Source organism: Ammodytes marinus (assembly GCF_949987685.1).
Source record: "Ammodytes marinus genome assembly, chromosome: 16".
NCBI lineage: Eukaryota > Metazoa > Chordata > Actinopteri > Uranoscopiformes > Ammodytidae > Ammodytes > Ammodytes marinus.
The window spans coordinates 28294378-28314523 of record NC_137220.1 but is presented as its reverse complement, the minus strand read 5'-3'; positions in this window follow the sequence as shown (position 1 = coordinate 28314523).

The following is a 20146-nucleotide window of genomic DNA, read 5'->3' as shown; positions in this document are numbered from 1 at the left end:
TAATGTTTTTTGGCTCTGTGTGAGGGTTTCTGTAGCCTTGCTGTTGGACTGGTGTACGGGCCTGCATAAAGTTTGCACCCGGGCTGGTTGGAGATGTCGGGATTAGAGGGGAGATTAGAGGGGTGATTACACATATCTTCGCTCTAATGCTCCCGACTGTTTGTTCATCTTATCAGCTGCGCTGCACTGGACTCCATCACTGCCCATGATACCAAACCACACGCTGCTCCCATACACCCCACCCTCCAGTCCGCCAAGTCCAACCACCCACCCCGCCACTGACCCGCACACAGAGTGGGCAAACAATCCCTCCAGGGAAAAAGAGAGAGAGAGAGAGAGAGAGAGAGAGAGAGAGAGAGAGAGAGAGAGAGAGAGAAAGATGGACATGCACTGTAGGAAATTCATAGGCGGAGAGGGTGACTCACAGGGCTGACCTCTCGAGTCCACAGAAGCATTACCAGAGTGCTCATTGTTCACTGAGACAATACACTGACCCCCCGGAGAGCCCTTGGTCTGCAGTGCAATGTACCCGCAGAGCCACAGCATATTACAGTGGGAGCAGTGGGTTGGAAGCAACGATAAGGTGTCCAATGTACTCTGGTACATGGTGTGTTGTGAGTGTATATTTTTTGTGCTGTTGGAGAGAAGTATGAGGTTATTAGAGAGAGAGAGAGATAGGGAGTGTGTGTGTGTGTGTACATATTTCTCTGGAAAAGGAAAAGATTGTAGTTGGTTTCAGTGCGGTGGCTTATGAAATAAAGGAGTGCGTCTGACGATGGGTGTGACTTTTTGATAAAGTCAGGATGCGCAGATTTGTGTGCTTAAGTGTGTTTGCCTTATTAGGACTGTGTGTAGAATATATAGTATACGTGTGTGTCAGCATGTGTGTGTGCCCTTCTTCTCTCCATGCCTGCATGCCACTCTGATCTCCCCATTACAAGGTCGATTAAGTCACTAATCCCCAAAATACACGCGTCCAATGGCACAACACTGGAAAAAAAACTCTCAGAAGGAAAAAAAATGGCTGAATCTTCCCTTCCCTGTTGCTCGGAGCTTAAGCCACACACCAGTGCAGTGTGCTACAGAGCACAGAAATGTGTTTTACTTCCATAACCACACAGGCAGGGGATTAGGCACCCTAAACCCCGGAAAAGCAGCTACTTTTACACTTCTATGGCTTTAGAAGAAAAAATTAATACATGGCCACAGTGACACAGCAGGTCTTTGAATGCTATATATAATGTATGTTAACTGAAATTCAAAGGTTGACTAATTTTCAGGCTATTTTCTGTGTATGACTGTCACAGATGGCAGTTTGAAAAAAACATATTCAATATATTTAAGAACGGTGAAAACCAGAACGAAGGTAAAAATCACCTTATATCCGTATTTCCCTTAATATCATATTGTTCTCATGACTGCATATTGAAAACCATAAATTACCGCGGCTCTTTACTTATGTATCCCTGTTGTCTTGCCATGCTCCCTGGATGAGATGTGGAGGAATCTGCGTAACATTTAATTAGAGTTCTGGTGTTTGGAGCTGAGGCTCCATCAGGGAGATGGACCATAGCAGAGAGCCGGGGGCCCTCAGGGCCATCCCAATTCCACCATCTACTGCCTAATTTGGCCTGATTCACCTGGAGCTATGCTTTTGCCCTCAAGTCTTGGGTGACCTACCATTTTTCCTGCTCCATTCTCCCCTGTCCCTCTCTGTCATTAAAGTTGATTTACAGGGCTAAGTAGCTTGAATGCTACAGCTGTGCTGGATTTGTTTAGAGGAAAAGTTTCTCATGAATAACACATTTTGAGTTTAGCTTCGTTAGGATGAGTTGGATGACATCACATTTTTAATTGGAACCTGACACTCATTTCACCAAAGTTGCATTGATTTTACCAGGTTCTGTTGCAAAGATCAAGCTAATCAGCCAATAAAAAAACAAAACCGAACATTAAATGGAGATAGCTTGATATTGATAGACATTGGTTCCTGCCAGGGGTCCAACGTTTGCTCTTTATCCCAAACCATCTTCTTACAATACTGATGAATAAAATTAATAATCTGCACACTCTGAATCTGACAAACGTTTTAGGTGTATCTACAGTCTGATGTATCTGATCCCTGCATGCTTTAGTACTACATTAACGTCATGAGTAAAACCATGTTAACCACTGGATGAACTTGTATGACTCGTTCCTGCATTGTAATCAACTTGGTCACTGAACTCTCTCTCTCTCTCTGTAGTTTTTCTGCTGGTCCAATGCCATTGTGCGTGCTTTGGCTTCCATCTTTTCTGTGTCCTCCACTCAAATACATCACTTCAAACATGGTTCAAGTCCTTGGTGCAGTAAGTAGCACACATTCAATTGTCTGTATTGTATTCGTGTGTTGCATGCTTTAATACTGAGGTCATATTGGAGCTTGTGGTTTTTCAGCTTGCCTGCGAGGTATAGATCTGCTCAGCTCTCCAAGGATCCAGTTAACATGGCTGACCTCTGTCTTTGCAGGTGGGGTGCTCTTAGAGGTCTCTGTCTGGGAGTCTGTCGCTGGCTCACGTCTATTGCACCACCAGGAGCCTCCCATGAGAGAATCAGTTATGACCCTATAGCTTAATTGAATTGTAATGAATCAGAATCCTTGTTTCTGGCCACTAATATATGCATCTCTGTATCCATTAAAGTAGCTGCAAACAACTGCTCACACTTGAAATATACATTGTAATCATCATTGTAACACAATTAGATCTGAACATGATGACAAAAAACAGATTTGCCAATCTTCTGATAAATGAACACAAACCATATGGATGGTAATAAAACAAATTAGCATCTGGCTAACTGAGGTAATTAGTATGATGCAATGCCAGTGCAGACGGTTCATTTGTCCTGCTTACTTATGGCCTATGGATGCGTAATTAGCCATGTTAAGGGCACAGGTGATGTATTGTAACTGTACAGAGCAGTCATTAATAATGGGTATGCATCACCTCCTCTAAAAATTCTCACAAACTGCAAGAGAGGAAATCCACCTGAGGATTGGACACATTAAAATGAAATTACATGTAAATCATCCAACTCGTCTCACGAAATGATCACGTCAGCATCATTCTTTCTTATGTAATCCCCCTAATGTCATGATAAGAATTTGGCATGACTTTGCTCCATTATAACTAAAAGGGCAACTAACAACTAATGTCACTGGTATTAATTATGTTAGTCATATGTTTAAAGTGTTCGATGTATCCCCATACGTGCTCGGTTTAAGCTAAATACCTGGTTTCTCCTTGAGTATCTTCTAATGAGAAAACAATTAGCCTAGTGTTTTTCAAAAAGGGAACACAAGTACAGGGTCTGTCAATTATTATCTCCCAGTCCGTTGTGACAGCCTCGAAGAGAAACAACTCAACACAGTATACATACATTTACAAAACATGTATTACAATAGAAGGCTCCAAAGGGAAGCATTGTAATAGTATCTACTGTGACAGATGAGTATTGTCTCAACTCAGATATCATTTATTTGTACACTCTTCTGTATTTTTCTCCAGGTGTCCCCTGTGTGTGTATGAGTATGTGTATGGTTTCTCTGTTTGTTAAACGTTTTTGTGTCTGTTATGTAATGTAATTGTATGGTGTCCTCTGCAGCTGCTGCTCCAGGTTACCAATCAATGAGTAATGAGAGACCTAAAGACTAGCTTCCACCCTCGACCAACTCATTCAGGTTTTAATCATAGTGGTCCGTAGGATCCCATGATGCACGCATGGAAATGTGTTGGCCTCAACAGGCGCATGTACACCCAATCCTTCTTTATCCTTCTTTGCGGTCCCTTCTTTCCTCCCCCTCCACCACCTGATGGAAGTGGAAGAATGGAATTGAAGCCAAGAGCTGGACTGTATTTTCATTTTCATTTAACTTTTATTTATCCTCGAGAGACCAATTGAGGGGTGACCCTCATTTTCAATGGTGTCGAGTTCAAACAAATTCCAAGGAAAAACAACAATGCATACACAATATTCAATGCAAATACATCAAATACACAACAACAGGTGAAGAGAAGAAAAAAACAAAAAACAAAAAAACAATTGAAACATTTACATAGTGGTGAAGAGTGGCAGCAATTAAAATGAAATTAAATGGGTGAAAGTACAATATAGCCTAATTAAAACAGTTACAGGTAGAGTTTGGCAGATTTAAGATAGTTTGTTTGAATTGATTAAAGGATATGAAGGTATTTAGTTTAATTTGTTGCTGTAAGTTGTTCCAGGAGTCGGGGGCACTGAAGGTAAAAGCTGTCTTTCCCAGCTCAGACCGGGCTTGTGGGACATAAAGCATGAGCATGTCAGTGGAGCGGGTCTGATAAAGCCCATCTGAAATTTGCAACATTTCTGTTAAATAACGAGGAAGCTTCCCGGTCAAGGCTTTGTAAATAAAAATATGCCAATGTGCATCACGTCTCTCTTTAAGGGAGTACCACCCAAGTATAGTATAGTATAGTATAGTAACAAGAGGAGATAATACCAGGGGCCTATTTCAGGTAGCTGGTTTTGAGGCAACCCAGAGTGTGTTCGCTCTGAGTTAGTGGAAACTCTGGGTTTTCCGTTTCAGGTAGCAGGTTCAGCGCAACCGAGAGTCAGTTACTGCGGCAACATACCTTACCTAGACCTACCTTGAGTTTGTTTTCACTTTACGCTGCAGCTCCGACTGAAGAAAGAGTGTCACTGTCACACGCGTCCCTGTACAGTTTGAAGCAAAATCACTCCATAGAAATCTCCATCGGGATGTTTTTATCATTTCCTGATGATTTTACGTTTGACCGATCATTTATCTGATCAGTAGCCTTGTTCTCAGCCCTCGGTCCGTTCATATAGGCGGCCACCTTACACATCGTGACATGCTCTACATTCAGATTAATAAACCTATTTGTATTGTATGCTTTTTAACGTCTGTGCCACTGAACAGATTTATGTCAGGTGGATTCATGTAACGCTGCGGCTGCACGCGATTGTTACTGTTCACTTGTGCGATCCTAAAGTCACAGACGAGCCTCGTTAAATAGCCTAATATGAATATAAAAATGATATAATAATTTAAACTGTGAGCACTTGAGGAAAATGGATCTGGTAATAAATCAATCAGGCTCTTCAATGGAAACTGTCACCTTATGTGTCTTGACGTTAATGTATTTCACTCCCCATTTAAAAGAAGCGACAGTCTGTTTACTGCACAATGGGCTATTAGGCTATAGCTTCCCAATATATTATACAGCGAATATAAAACACTGTCAGAAATGCTGTGCCGCGCCAGCTTTACTACTTTACTGCTGATATGCGTAACTTTTTAAAATAGACTATGGCTTCTCATACGGAAGCGAAATGATTGCTCTGTTTTTTTCTGAATTACCGAGGAGATTAGATCAGAGTTATGTGACAATATCCCCGTTAATTCTTCTCCATAGGCTACCATAAACTCATTCGTTAATATTTCTAACTCCAGTGGGAGTAGCGGAGAAGTTTTTTTTTTTTTTTTTTTTGAGAAGTGGAGAAGTGGGAGGATCACACATTTGTTTCTTCTGTTTCCATGGTGAATCATGTTATCAGCGATCCATTGATGATGGCTTTTATGCACACGCTCCACCCAGCGTGAACACGCTCAGAGTTGATTGACCCAACGCTGATCCACTGTTCTGTAACCGAAAACCCAGAGTTAATCATCAACCCTGCGCTCTGAGTTGACCAACTCAGAGCTCTGAGTTGACCAACTCAGAGCGCAGGATTAAACTCAGAGTATGTAAAACCAGCTACCTGAAATAGGCCCCAGGTGCTCTCACTTACTGATTTATAGACTCCAGGTAAATGCAGGTAAAAGTCATGAAAAGAGGAAGCACTAGGCTTACTTCAGGCACACGCACCAAGACAAGCATTAGTTAATAAAAATAGCCTTTAGTTTTTATGGTTATGGATTATCAGATTTAAATTCACAGAAAGCCGACCGGTTTCACCCCACACTGGGACACCCTCAGGGCGTGACTGAAAACAGAGTGAACCAGAGTGCACTGCTGGTCCTCAAATACCTCTTCAGCCATGGTCACATTTAGGGCTGGGCGATTAATTGAAATTCAATTTCGATTACGATTTTGGCTTCCCTCGATCATGAAAACAAGATAATCGTAATAAAACAATCATTGTGTCGCACGCCGTGTCTTGTGTGGTAAATGCAGCGAACCCTTCTGTGTGCACTCCGCTCCGCCCGAACACTTTCGCTTTCAGCGATTGCAGTGCAATGCATAAAGTTAAAGTAGGCTACTCGCCCAAGACTGATGTTAAATTGAAAAAGGCAATAAGTTGATTTTTTTGTAGATTCATACCTCCTCAACGTGCAAATAAATGAGTTGTTCACAATCACAAATATTAATTTTACTCTTAGATTGGAAGGTTTCACTGTTTATTTATTTAGGGTGGCTTTTTAGTGCTATGTTTGAGGAGCACATTTGGGAGTTTAATTTATGCAATGTGAAAGAATATACAGCATTTTCAATTTGGGGCATCCCTACAGTGAATAATCGTCTTTAATAATCATGATTACAATATCAATCAAAATAATCGTGATTGTCGTTTTTGCCATAATCGAGCAGCCCTAGTCACATTGCGTGAGAAAATAATTAATAATACATAATAATAGTTAAGGTCATCATCATCATCATCATCATCTTCAACCGCTTATCCGAAATCGGGTCGCGTGGGCAGCAGCTTGAGCAGGGAACCCCAAACTTCCCTTTCCCGGGCCACATCAACCAGCTCTGACTGGGGGATCCCGAGGCGTTCCCAGGCCAGTGTGGAGATATAATCTCTCCACCTAGTCCTGGGTCTTCCCCGAGGCCTCCTTCCAGCTGGACGCTCCTGGAACACCTCCGTAGGGAGGCGCCCTGGGGGCATCCTTACCAGATGCCCGAACCACCTCAACTGGCTCCTTTCAACGCAAAGGAGTAGCGGCTCTGCCCCGAGTTCCTCACGAATGACTGAGCTTCTCACCCTATCTCTAAGGGAGACCCCAGCCACCCTCCTGAGAAAGCCCATTTCGGCCGCTTGTACCCGCAATCTCGTTCTTTCGGTCATTACCCAGCCTTCATGACCATAGGTGAGGGTAGGAACAAAGATCGACCGGTAGATCGAAAGCTTTGCCTTACGACTCAGCTCTCTTTTCGTCACAACAGTGCGGTAAAACGTATGCAAAACCGCCCCTGTTCTCCGGCCAATCTCACGTTCCATTGTTCCCTCACTCGCAAACAAGACCCCGAGGCACTTGAACTCCTTCGCTTGTGGTAAGGACTCATTCCCTACCTGTAGTAGACAATCCATCGGTTTCCTGCTGAGCACCATGGCCTCAGATTTAGAGGTGCTGATCCTCATCCCAACCGCTTCACACTCGGCTGCGAACCGATCCAATGAGAGCTGAAGGTCACAGGCCGATGATGCCATCAGAACCACATCATCCGCAAACAGCAGAGATGAGATCCTCAGCCCACCAAACTGCAACCCCTCCCCACCACGACTACGCCTTGATATCCTGTCCATGAATATCACAGATAGGATTGGTGATAAAGCGCAGCCCTGGCGGAGGCCAACCCCCACCGGAAACGGGCCCGACTTACTACCGAGAACCCGTACACAGCTCTCGCTTTGAGCGTACAGAGATTGGATGGCCCTGAGAAGGGACCCCCTCACTCCATACTCCCGCAGCACCCCCCACAGTATCTCCCGGGGAACCCGGTCATAAGCCTTCTCCAGATCTACAAAACACATGTAGACTGGATGAGCAAACTCCCAAGCTCCCTCTAGGATCCTTGCGAGAGTGAAGAGCTGGTCCGTTGTTCCACGGCCAGGACGGAATCCGCATTGTTCCTCTTCAATCTGAGGTTCGACTATTGGCCGAACCCTCCTTTCCAGCACCTTGGAATAGACTTTGCCGGGGAGGCTGAGAAGTGTGATACCCCGGTAGTTGGCACACACTCTCTGGTCCCCCTTTTTGAAAATAGGAACCACCACCCCTGTCTGCCACTCCTTCGGCACTGTACCCGACTTCCACGCAATGTTGAAGAGGCGTGTCATCCAAGACAGCCCCTCCACACCCATTGCTTTCAGCATTTCTGGACGGATCTCATCAACCCCCGGGGCTTTGCCACTGTGGAGTTGTTTGACTACCTCAGTGACTTCCACCAGGGAAATTGACGATGATCCCCCATCAGCCTCCAGCTCTGCCTCCAACATAGAGGGCGGTCGAATTCAGGAGTTCCTCAAAGTGCTCCTTCCACCGACCGACCACCTCCTCAGTTGAGGTCAACAGCGTCCCATCCTTACTGTACACAGCTTGGATGGTTCCCCGCTCCCCCCTCCTGAGGTGCCGGACGGTCTTCCAGAAACACTTTGGTGCCGACCGAAAGTCCTTCTCCATGGTTTCTCCGAACTTCTCCCACACCCGCTGCTTTGCCTCTGTCTTCGGGCCTGTCGGTACCTTGCAACTGCCGCAGGAGTCCCCCGAGATAACATATCCCGGAAGCACTCCTTCTTCAGTCGGACGGCTTCCCTGACCACCGAGGTCCACCACGGCGTTCGAGGGTTACCGCCCCTTGAGGCACCTAAGACCTTGAGACCACAGCTGCCTGCCGCGGCTTCAGCAATGGAAGTTTTGAACATCAACCACTCGGGTTCAATGCCCCCAACCTCCACAGGGATGCTAGAAAAGTTCTGCCGGAGGTGCAAATTAAAGATCTCTTGAACAGGGGCCTCCGTCTTACGTTACCAGTTCACCCGCACTACCCGTTTGGGCTTACCAGGTCTGTCCAGAGTCTTCCCCCACCCTTTGACCCAACTCACAACCAGATGGTGATCAGTTGACAGCTCCGCCCCTCTCTTCACCCGAGTGTCCAAAATATGCGGCCTCAGATCAGATGATACGATCACGAAATCGATCATCAACCTTCGGCCTAGGGTGCTCTGGTACCATGTACACTTATGAGCATCCTTATGTTCGAACATGGTGTTCGTTATAGACAAACCATGACCAGCACAGAAGTCTAACAACAAACGACCACTCGGGTTCAGATCGTTCCTCCCAATCACGCCTCTCCAGGTGTCTCCATCATTGCCCACATGCGCGTTAAAGTCTCCCAGCAGAACTATGGAGTCCCCTACCGGAGCCCCATGCAGGACTCCGTTCAGGGTCTCCAAGAAGGCCGAATACTCCGAACTGCTGTTCGGTGCATACGCACAGACAACAGTCAGAGTCTTCCCCCCCACAACCCGGAGGCGTAGGGAGGCGACCCTCTCGTCCACCGGGATAAACTCCAACGTAGTAGCGCCCAGCCGGGGGCTCGTGAGTATCCCCACACCGGCCCGGCGACTCACACCTTGGGCAACTCCAGAGAAGAATAGAGTCCAACCCCTGTCCAGAAGTACGGTTCCAGAGCCAAGACTGTGCGTGGAGGTAAGCCCCACCAGATCTAATTGGTAGCGCTCCACCTCCCGCACCAGTTCCGGCTCCTTCCCCCACAGCGAGGTGACGTTCCACGTCCCCAAAGCCAGCCTCTGCCGCCCGGGTCTGGTCCGTCGTGGTCCCCGCCCTTCACTGCCACCCATTAGGCAGCGCACCCGACCCCAACGGTTCCTCTGACGAGTGGTGGGCCCATCAGTTTTAGAGGGAGTTGATGCCACGTAGCTTCTTCGGGCTGTGCCCGGCCGGGCCCCGTGGCAGACCAGGCCACCAGACGCTCGCAGGCGGGCCCCCTTTCTGGGCCTGGCTCCAGACGGGGGCCCCGGGCTTCCTCCGGGCAGGGTCACACTTCCTCTAGCTTGCTCTTCCATGAGGTCTTTGTGAACCATTCTTAGTCGGGCCCCTCACCTGAGGCCACTTTGCCTTGGGAGACCCTACCAGGGGCACTAGGCTCCGGACAACACAGCTCTCAGGTTCACAGGGGCACACAAACCTCTCCACCACGGTAAGGTGATGGTTCCCGGAGAGGCTATGTTAAGGTTATGTTGTAAAAAATAATAATGAAGGGAACTCATTAATATATAAGACAACAAATTAAAAGGTTTTCAAAAATGTTTTTGAAACTTTTGAAGATTTCTGATAATTTTTGTAAAGATTTTTGTACAGCAGTGCACTCTGGGGCACTCTGTTTTCAGTCACGCCCAGTGTGGGTAGAAACTGATAGGCTTTTCTGAATTTTAATCTGAAATGTCCAAACTATTAAATGCTTTTTAACTATCCTTGGACAGTAGTATACTTGAGGGGCAAAGTGCTTCTGTAAATGGAGAAGTGAAATGGCTCATGAATAGCATTTAACCTGCAGGCTCTGTCTGCAAGCTGAAATGTCCACTTTCAATTGGTCAGGGTCAAGCAGAGAATAGTTCAATGAATTCCTTAATATAAAAACACTGCTATTCACATGCAACCTTATTAAGTCAGGGCCACTGTTTAATTGCACTTTCAAAAGCCTTTTTTAATTGATTGGTATATTTTCGTCATCTTGAAGCGGCATGGAGCTCGACTGTAAGTGCTGTTTTGTTCTGTCATTTCTTATGTATGATCAGCGGCGGACTCAGACTGTTTGAAGGGCAGGGGCGAAAAAATTTAAAGGGCACAACATGGGGCCCCACCAGCGTCACAGTGGCTTTTCTAACTCGATGGTGTTTTGTTCCCCCAACGGAGCCTTAAAGGCAGCGCTGCCTGGAAGGTGCTATCCCCTAACCTCAGCAAGCGCTGCCTTGAAGGTCCGATTCGGGGCACTTGTTACATCTCCATGTAGCACTTAAAAAAAATTGTTGGGCTCATACAATTAAACGGGGGGTCTGGGCGCCCCCCACCCCACAGAAAAAAATTAGCTTCAAAGACACTGTTTCCCCTTATTCTAGCAACTTTATAAACACCAAATTGAGTTGTTCACATCATTGTGCACTTTCACATTTTAGCCAAAGAAAGGACGATCCCTTGCTGCTTTCATCTTTACTAACATTTAAGTAAAAATTAGACTGGAGAAAATTCAATGTGCCGCTACCATACAGTCTTTGACCGCTGACAGCCAGCTATGGAAACATTTAAGGAAGTTTTCCTTCATGTTGAGGTGATAGCTGACCATTATTGTCTCTCTAGCATGAAATGACCTACACTTGAATGATCTTGAACGCTTAAAAAATATATATACTGTACATTTTAAATGGATTATGCAAACTGAAAATATTAAGTTTAATATTTTTGTCCCCCCTGTCTCCCCTGAGTCCGCCACTGTGTATGATTTATATTCAGTGCTGGTTCTCCTTTGCTTTTTATCATTCGGGTAGTTTTTTTGGCCTTGGCACACCCGCATGTACAAACCTCCACGGTCCAGTCAAGCCATTGAAGGACTTCCAGTTGACTATTTAATAACCCCAATGGAGATTATTAACACCATGATAAGTACCAAGTCCCCAGTTCTGCTTCATTTACGATTCATTAGGAAGGATGACAAGAACGTGTGGGTGGGAATGTGTTGTTGTTCTTAACCATCATTATTCAATGTAACATGCTGGGGTCAGTTCATTTTATAATAATAATTTGGAATACATAGTTAGGGAATATTATCAGATTTTGGGCCAATCTGGGAATACATTCCTTACCACTAGCTTTCTTCACCAATGTGTTTGTAAATCTTATAAAGTTGAAATTCAACTCCCCTATGAAAATCCGTGAGAGCTGAAAGTTTACGTACTTTATATAGTCCAGATGGGCCAGACCAGATATCGGTACCATCTGGGTGGGGACATTATAATTGTGATTTTGTATCCTATACATCCCTAGGAGGTTTTGATGTGATAGACTTTTTATATTGGTAGCTTTTTAGTGGTTATCCCCTCTTAAAGTAAAGGCTACTGTAATGGAGGAGAGACACTGCAGGTGAATAGGGTAACATTTTTAACTTAAAGATATCATCATGAAATTTTGCCATTTGATTACATACATTAAAACAATATTTTTCCATACAACAATTTCTTCAGAAATGTTTGAATAAATATGCAAATTTGGCAATATCTAACTAATTATGTGCACATTTGCATTTTTTTAACCCCCAAAACTAGGTATTGGAAATAGCCAGAGTTAAATTCATTATTTCATTTTTACAACTTATATGTGTCAAAACAGAATATGGATACAGCCTTTTATTAATTTTATAAATAAAAAACACACATCACAAAAATATTATATCCTTTTCAGCACGTCTTTAAGAAGAAAATGTATCATAAATCAGACAATTAACAAGATATGAACAAATCCTTCTGTAATATTCTTCAGAATAGTACTAGGAATGATTATGGAAAGTTTAGCTGATATAAGTGTTTCAGAAGTTGTGATTTTTAAAGAGGTAATGAAAAAAGGTACTGTTGAGATATCTCAATGTTGTTTTGTGCCCCCAATTGAGCCTGAAAGGCAGTGCTGCCTGGAAGGCCCCAACTGTATCCCTAACCCTAAAGCTCCTATCTCACTGGGCTGCGACAGTGTGTGACAAGTTGGAGACACAATATTGCGAGAAAAGATGCAAATTAGCAACAATTTTCACTTGCAGTCTCACTGAGTTGGTTCCTCACGACACATTTGCGAATGTCCTGGCCAACACTTGACGGCAGGTCGCATTTATGTCTCGCAAACTTCTGGCGAGCGTCGCACAAACGGAATATCAGTCTCATTTTTGTCTCAGTGGCTATTTAGTTTCATATGTTGCCAAACCCTCGCAAAGTTATTTCACATTTCTTGCACTTTCTGACTCGCGAAAACTAAATTGAGAAGGGTTTGCAACGCGTTTGAGACACATGCGACTACTCTGAGACTATTTGCAGACTAGATTTGTTGCACACTTTTTTTGAACATGTTCAAAATTCAAGCGACAGGACTGCGAGGCTCTGCGACTCATGAGAGGATATTGAGACTTTCAGGATTCTAACTGTTACAATATGTGTTGTTATGGTAGTTTCAGAGTGGATCAGTGGATCAGTTTAACCCCAGCTGGTTCACTTTACCCCCTTGATTTTTCTTGTCTGTCTCAGTTGGGGTAAAGTGGGCCACATGACAACTTTTTTTAAAACAATCAATCTTGAACAAATTCTGCTAATCCCCATTTCTAGGAAACATCCTGAATTAATGGGAAATGTGTAAATTTGAGTGATAAATAATTTTAGCTCGCTTAGAGGGGAGCAAATGTAAAACGTGGCTCAGATTACCCCGCTCTCCCCTATATATAAATAGAAAAAAGGCTGTATCCATATTCCGTTTCTGACACATACGTTATAAAAATGAAACTAGTAAAAATCCCGCGTAGATTTTAAAAGTACAGGCCGACCGCCAGCTCCACATGCTTAACTCTGGCCATTTCTAACTAGTTTTGGGTGTTTTGCCTTTACAAACACATTAGTGAAGAAAGCTAGTGGTAAGAAATGTATTCCCATATTTCCATAATATGCCCTCACTAACAGGCAGTTTTTAATGAACAGAATTAAACACCTGCACCCTGAAAAGAGAGTGAAAAAGAAGAGAGCGACAGAGGGAGAGGATGATTGAAAGGTAGAGGAGGAAGTGATGAAGAGTGTGAGCAGCAGTGAGCCAGTCTCTCATGAGTACATTAAGTAAACACTTCTTTAGTGTGTAGGGGTGTAATGTCCCTTTGTAAAACCGGCCCTTGCTTCTATAGCAACACGCCTTTGTGGCTCCATGCACCAACGTGTAAACTCAGCTTTGCATTCTTTGTGATGGCCACCTTCCTCAAGTGTTCCCACACACCGTCACTTGCTACATTGTTGTCAATTCATTCTGACAAAGTGCTTATGCAAGGGCTCATCTGCAAACTACATGTTTTGCTCACTAACTCACCTCTGCATTTACAATTGCAACCATTTGGAAAAGAAAACTCAGAAACACAGAATATCTCTGCTGTATTATCATAAATGTTTTCCCCGAAGGCAGCAGTAGGCTGATTTTAAAGGTCTGTTAAGTAATCTATAACCTCTAATGGCAACCAGCCGGAATTGCAAAAACATTAATAGAACTCATCTCGTCCTACACAGCTCCTTCCCAGCTGCTCCCACTCCTTTGATCCAAGGTGGTCTGTAACTGAAACAAACAATAAATGTATATATTCACAAGTGAGATAAAGACGCGCCCAATTAACAGAAAAGGCCTGTAAAAAGGTAATAAATCACCATGCAAGATAGAAATAATAATACTGATGTGTCATTTCATTTTCTGGCTTCAGCATAAGGCTTTCCAGTCTTTGTTGCTGAAGCGTTTAAAAAAACATAGTTTGATAATGTTAGGATTTTAATTTCTAATTTTAATGATGCATATACCCCCTCATTAATTTGCATTTACCCATTGTATAATCATTTAAACAATTTATATATGCTTCACATTTGACTGTAATAAATGTTTCACTTCAGTCTCGGTTTGGAAGGGAGGATAAAACTAACGCTGATTTTCCCATAAGATAAGCTACATTCTTTTGGCCAAGTAACTGCTCAAGGCCGGGAGAGGAAGACTCCCTGATCCCTGGTTTCGGCCAGGAGGAAGCAGGGGGACGGACTCTGAAATCTGCCTGACAACAAGATTTAACCATTCAGTAGACATTTTCATGATGTTAGAGATAATATAATGCTCTGATGTAGAGAGAGAACGCACTTCTTCTTGCTTTTTGTCCTGTCAACCTGCCTTGTCAATTTACTTAAAGAGGACCTATGATGCTTTTTGACTTGTATGACCTATAAACGTTGTTATGATGATTCATAGTCATGCTTAACCATACTAAATTATCAAATAATGACTTACATGCATTTCGACGTATTCCCTGCTGACCGTCTGGGGTGTCTGTGCCGAGCACTAAACACTATTCTAGCCAGTCGAGAAGTCACGTGTTCAAAGCGGTCTACCCTTTGTAACTTTGTGACGTTGCATGTAACTTCGTGAAGTCACCACTCGGATGTTTCCATGTATGGTAATGCTGTCACTTCCCTGTTCGCGTCTGCCTCGCGCCCTTATAGGTCCATGCTCGCGCTTCCCGCCACTGAAAGTGTTCCGGAAGGAAGGTAACCAATCACAACGGAGTGGGGTTTGCAGGAGGGGTGGAGGGTAGCGGAGATGGCCGATGCACAGGCGGAGGGAGCGGAGATTGCCGAAGCACACACACTCAAGTGTTGACAGGACGTGCTGGATCGCCAAAATAAGAGAAAGAGCTTCCTGAAAATGTACATAGTTTTTTGTGATGTGATTCGTGTCAGGTTGCTCTATAGCAGTGTAAAACAAGAAATTAAGACCAGAAAAGTAGTATAATAGGTCCTCTTTAAATAAATACTGAGGCCGAGATCCCGAATTTTACACCTTTCTCCATGGTTATTTTTTCCTTCATAAATAAGGCTAAAAGAACACGTATATTTTTATTTCTAACAAAATGGTGACCCTGACGTGGGCCTTTAGAAGGTTTTGAACGGTCAGCAGCCTGTCTGGACACCGAACTCGGTCACTCAATCCCATGGGAAACAGAAGAAGGTGAGCAGAAACACCTGTTGTGTAAACCAAAGTTTCTGAAATTGGCAATTTAAAATGTTATTGATGGTAAATGGACTTATATAGCGCTATATCTCCGTTTATCACAGACCCAAAGCGCTTTACATTGTTTTTGTACACATTCACCCAGTCACACACACATTCATACACCGATAGCAGCAGCTACCACGCAGGGTAGGCTTAGCACTAGGGTGCTAAGCTAACTAAGCTAACTATCGGGAGCAATTCGGGGTTCAGTGTCTTTCCCAGGGACACTTCGACATGTGGCGGGGAGACGGGGGATCGAACCTCCGACCCTGCACACCAGAGGCGAACTCCCTACCCACTTCGCCACTGCCGCCCCACGAGTGATTGTTTGTTCTGTGTTCATAACTTCAAATTCTGTAGATTTTTGTTTATGTTTTGTAAGTATAGGCTCTTTATTTTTGTCTGGATAAATTGACAAGGCAACAAACTCTTTTCTCTTACTCAATGTGTGTGTCTTTTCCTTTCCTGCATGGAATGAGGTTTATTTATATCTTTCCCTTGTGCGAAGTCCATTATAGAATGTTTTTGATAAATGATAAAAATTGTATATCATTTCATGGTACGATAAACTGCCTTACTGTTATCACACTTTAGGGTGATAGCGCTAGACAATTGATTAAAACTTGTTGAGTGAGGCTCTGTGATCCGCATCCTTTTAGCGTGAAGAGACCTCACTATTAGATGTTCGAAAGTTGTCACGTAAATGTGATGGCAGGTACAGTAGGTTGGCTAAGCGTGGCCTTTGTACGCCGGGCCTCAAAGGTGTGAGGTAGTGACAGATTCGCAAAGCATTATAACGGATTTCAGATGTTTGCCTGAATATTCCCCGTCCTGATAAAGTTTATTCATCTGTCTTTCCGAATAAATAAAACCAGTCCGTTAGAATAGCAAAATTTATCAGGGATAAAAGTGGGAACGTTCAGAGCCTGTTTTGACATGGTGGGTTGGCTTTGTGTTTTAAAATAACAGTAAATTGGTAATTTGTCTCCAAAGTTGCACATCACGATTGTGGTGGATACTACATAGTGACCGAGGTGTGTAATAATGTTATTTCCTTAGACACAAACGTTGGCAGAATATTAGCTTTTTAGTTTTGTTTGATAGGGATATTTTGTTTGATGCGATCTCCGCATTTGAGTATGGCTTTCTGTATTTAAAAGTGCTGCTGTTCAGTGATTTTACTTATGGAAACCGTCTTAACATACTCTTCTGTCTCTACGCCAGCATTCACTAACTGTATGCTTATGTAACTGCATGTAAATACCTTAAATAACTAACAGCTAACTACACCGCACACACACACACACACACACACAAAGAGCCTGGGGAGTGCTCTCTTGATATGCGCGCGAGTGACACTGGTCGTCCTAATAACTATTGTCAGATTAAAAGGTGTAAATGTATTATATAATCTAGCATAATTTTTTTTTATGATGTCTTTTTGAATAACATACTAATGTAGTTGAATTCACAATCTGTCTATAAGGTTTCTCTTGAAAAATCTGCCCAAACTCTGTAAAAATTAAAGGTACAATCAGCTATGTTAATACTCCAGAGGTCCCCCTTTTCTTTCATAAGGTTAAATACACGCTTTGTGGTATTTCATTCAATATAGCATTTGATAGTAGATAAAGGAGACAGATACCATTTAAAGGTGCACTACGTTTTTTGTTGTTTGTTTTTTGTTTATTTTTGTTTCCATTTAAGGCGTGGTCGGTCCTTCTAACATCTCAAATTAAAGGTACTCTACAGACGCATTAGTGTCTTGATATTAGACTCATTTTTGATGTGGAAAAATTAAAGGTGTGAATTTTTGTAAAGGTTTCTTTTGAAAAAAAAAAAAAAGAGGGAAAAGTTAGACACACTCAGTCTCTGTGTGCCTCGTCCCTGCTAGGTACTCCCTCTTCCCTTATCACACGAGGTAAGGAATATTGCACACCCATTACTGTGTGCCCTGGCTGAAAAGGCCCTGACAATATTAACTCCTTCTGCGTTCTCAAAATGCACGTTTCATGAATTAGTAATTGCAAAGAGTATTAATGTTACTGTGTACTGTTTATTATTAGTTTTGTTAACTTTCTTTTCTTTTATCCCTCTACAGAACCCGCCTGTTCAGTGGACAGCAGTGTGGTTCTTAAAGATAGTAGAAGGCCCTGATCACTCTGACACACAAAAGGCAAGATATCCTAGTTTTTGACTGATATCTTTATAGTTAATAAATAATTCACATTCAAGGGGAACACTTTTATTTTTATTTCTTGGTTTTGTTATTTTTCCATCAGGCAAAAGCCTCATTCACTACATTGATAAGTGCAACATAAAGAAGAACATGCCTGCTAAGGAGCAGGCCTCTCTGTGCCCTTTAGCTCCCCCGAACAGTCCCTCACTGTATTCATTCCCACCTGAAATGACCCCGAGATGCCTTCGTCTTCAAAGGAAGAGACAACCACCTACGGAGGAGGACGTTTCTGAGCTCATTAAGAAAAGACTTGAACAATTTAGGGCTCAATACCGGAATGAAAAACTACTACAAGAGGTAGGGTCTTCTGATGATGTTTATGGACTAGAGGGGAGGGTGAATGCTTCCCCTCACTTGGTGAATGACCCTGTGACCTCCACCGATGGATACGATACTGATTTGCCAAGAACTGTGGAGCATCTTGAAGAAAAAGAGGGAGAAGCCTCTGGGTGCCTGCCCACTTTCACATCACCCCTGACCACCGTCAGACATTAAAGATAACCCTTCTGGCCCTCCAGCCACAACACACTGCATGATCACCAGAAGCAAGAGGGGACAGTCTTCTCAACCTGTTTTGCCCCTGGACCCGCTGCATGTGGCCACAACTGAAGCCCACGTATACCACCGGATATTGGAATACAGTTTGTCCATGCTGCCTGCATGGATCAGAATTATAGAGACTATAGACTAGGGATGTAACGATATGAAATTTTGAGTACGATACGATATTGCGATTGATATCACGATATCACGGTACGATATTAAGCGCATAATTCATTTCTACCCCCTCAAATTAAATGGTGTAACTACCCAGGGGGCAAAGTGATTTTATGGACATGGAGCGTTGTAAAAGGTTGTTCACCAAAAATGACATCTAGGACCTTACACGATCACAACCTGGGTGGACAACCTTGTCAACAAGCTGCTGGAAAGCTACAGCGGGCCGACATAGCAAATCAGAACCACTGTTTAAGTGAATGGGGGTGAATGGGGATGGGCTAATGGGGAATTTTTTGAACTTATAGATATCATTATGAAACTTTGCCAGTTGATTACTGACATTAAAACTAAAACTTTTTGTATTACAGTATTTTCGAAAATGTTTAAATAAATATGAAAAATCATCAATATCTTACTAATGATGCGTACATTTGCATATCTGCAAAGCCCCAAAATCTAGATGTTGGAAGAAAACAAAGTCAATTTGTTTTTAAATTTTGAAAACAAAACAAGTGTCCAACTGCCTGAAGCCTTTCCTAATCACAGTTCAAATTTGATCAATAACCCATAGAAAATAATTTTTTTACACAGTTACATTTCATGTGCTATGGACCAAAAGTGTCCTTTTGGAGTCTCCAGCTGGTATTTTAGGAAACGGCTAGACATTCCCTTGGAAAAAACTGTGTAAAAAAATCATTTTCTATGGGTTATTGATCAAATTTGAACTGTGATTAGGAAAAGCTTCAGGCAGTTGGACACTTGTTTTGTTTTAAAAATGTAAAAACAAATTGACTCTGCTTTTGTCCAACATCTAGATTTTGGGGCTTTGCAGTTATTCAAATGTACACATCATTAGTAAGATATTGATGATTTTTCATATTTATTCAAACTTTTTGGAAAATACTGTAATACAAAAAGTTGTTGTTTTAATGTCAGTAATCAACTTGCAAAGTTTCATAATGATATCTATAAGTTTAAAAAATTCCCTATTAGCCCATCCCCATTCACTTAAACAGTGGTTCTGATTTGCTCTATGTCGGCCCCCTGTAGCTTTCCAGCAGCTAGTTGACCAGGTTGTCCACCCAGGTTGGGATCCTGGAAGGTCCTGGATATCATTTCTGGTGAACAACCTTTTACAACGCACCATGTCTGTTCTTCCAAAAAAAGGGGTTTTGCCCCCTAGGTAAACACTGATTTAAATAAAACATAAACACAAGAATAATTCAAATTTGTATATCTTATTATGAAGAAGAGATTTATGAGAGATTTAAACAACTTATCACCAAAACAAAGACACTGCTTCTCTACTGCCGTTTTTAAAGAAGCTTTACACCTATATTTTTCAAACTGAAATAGGAATTTTAAATCTAAACTTAATTTAGTCACTTGTCTGTAAGTGTAAAAGTATGTATAAAATAAAAAGGATTTAAATAGTGTGATAATTTCCCCATTTATTTATGTTTTATTTGCTTATCAACTCTATTTTTACAAGCCATGTTTTACCTTAATAGGCCTACATTATGACAGGCACAATGAACTCTGTAAAATATTTATTTATGATTTTAATTTTAATTGCTGTC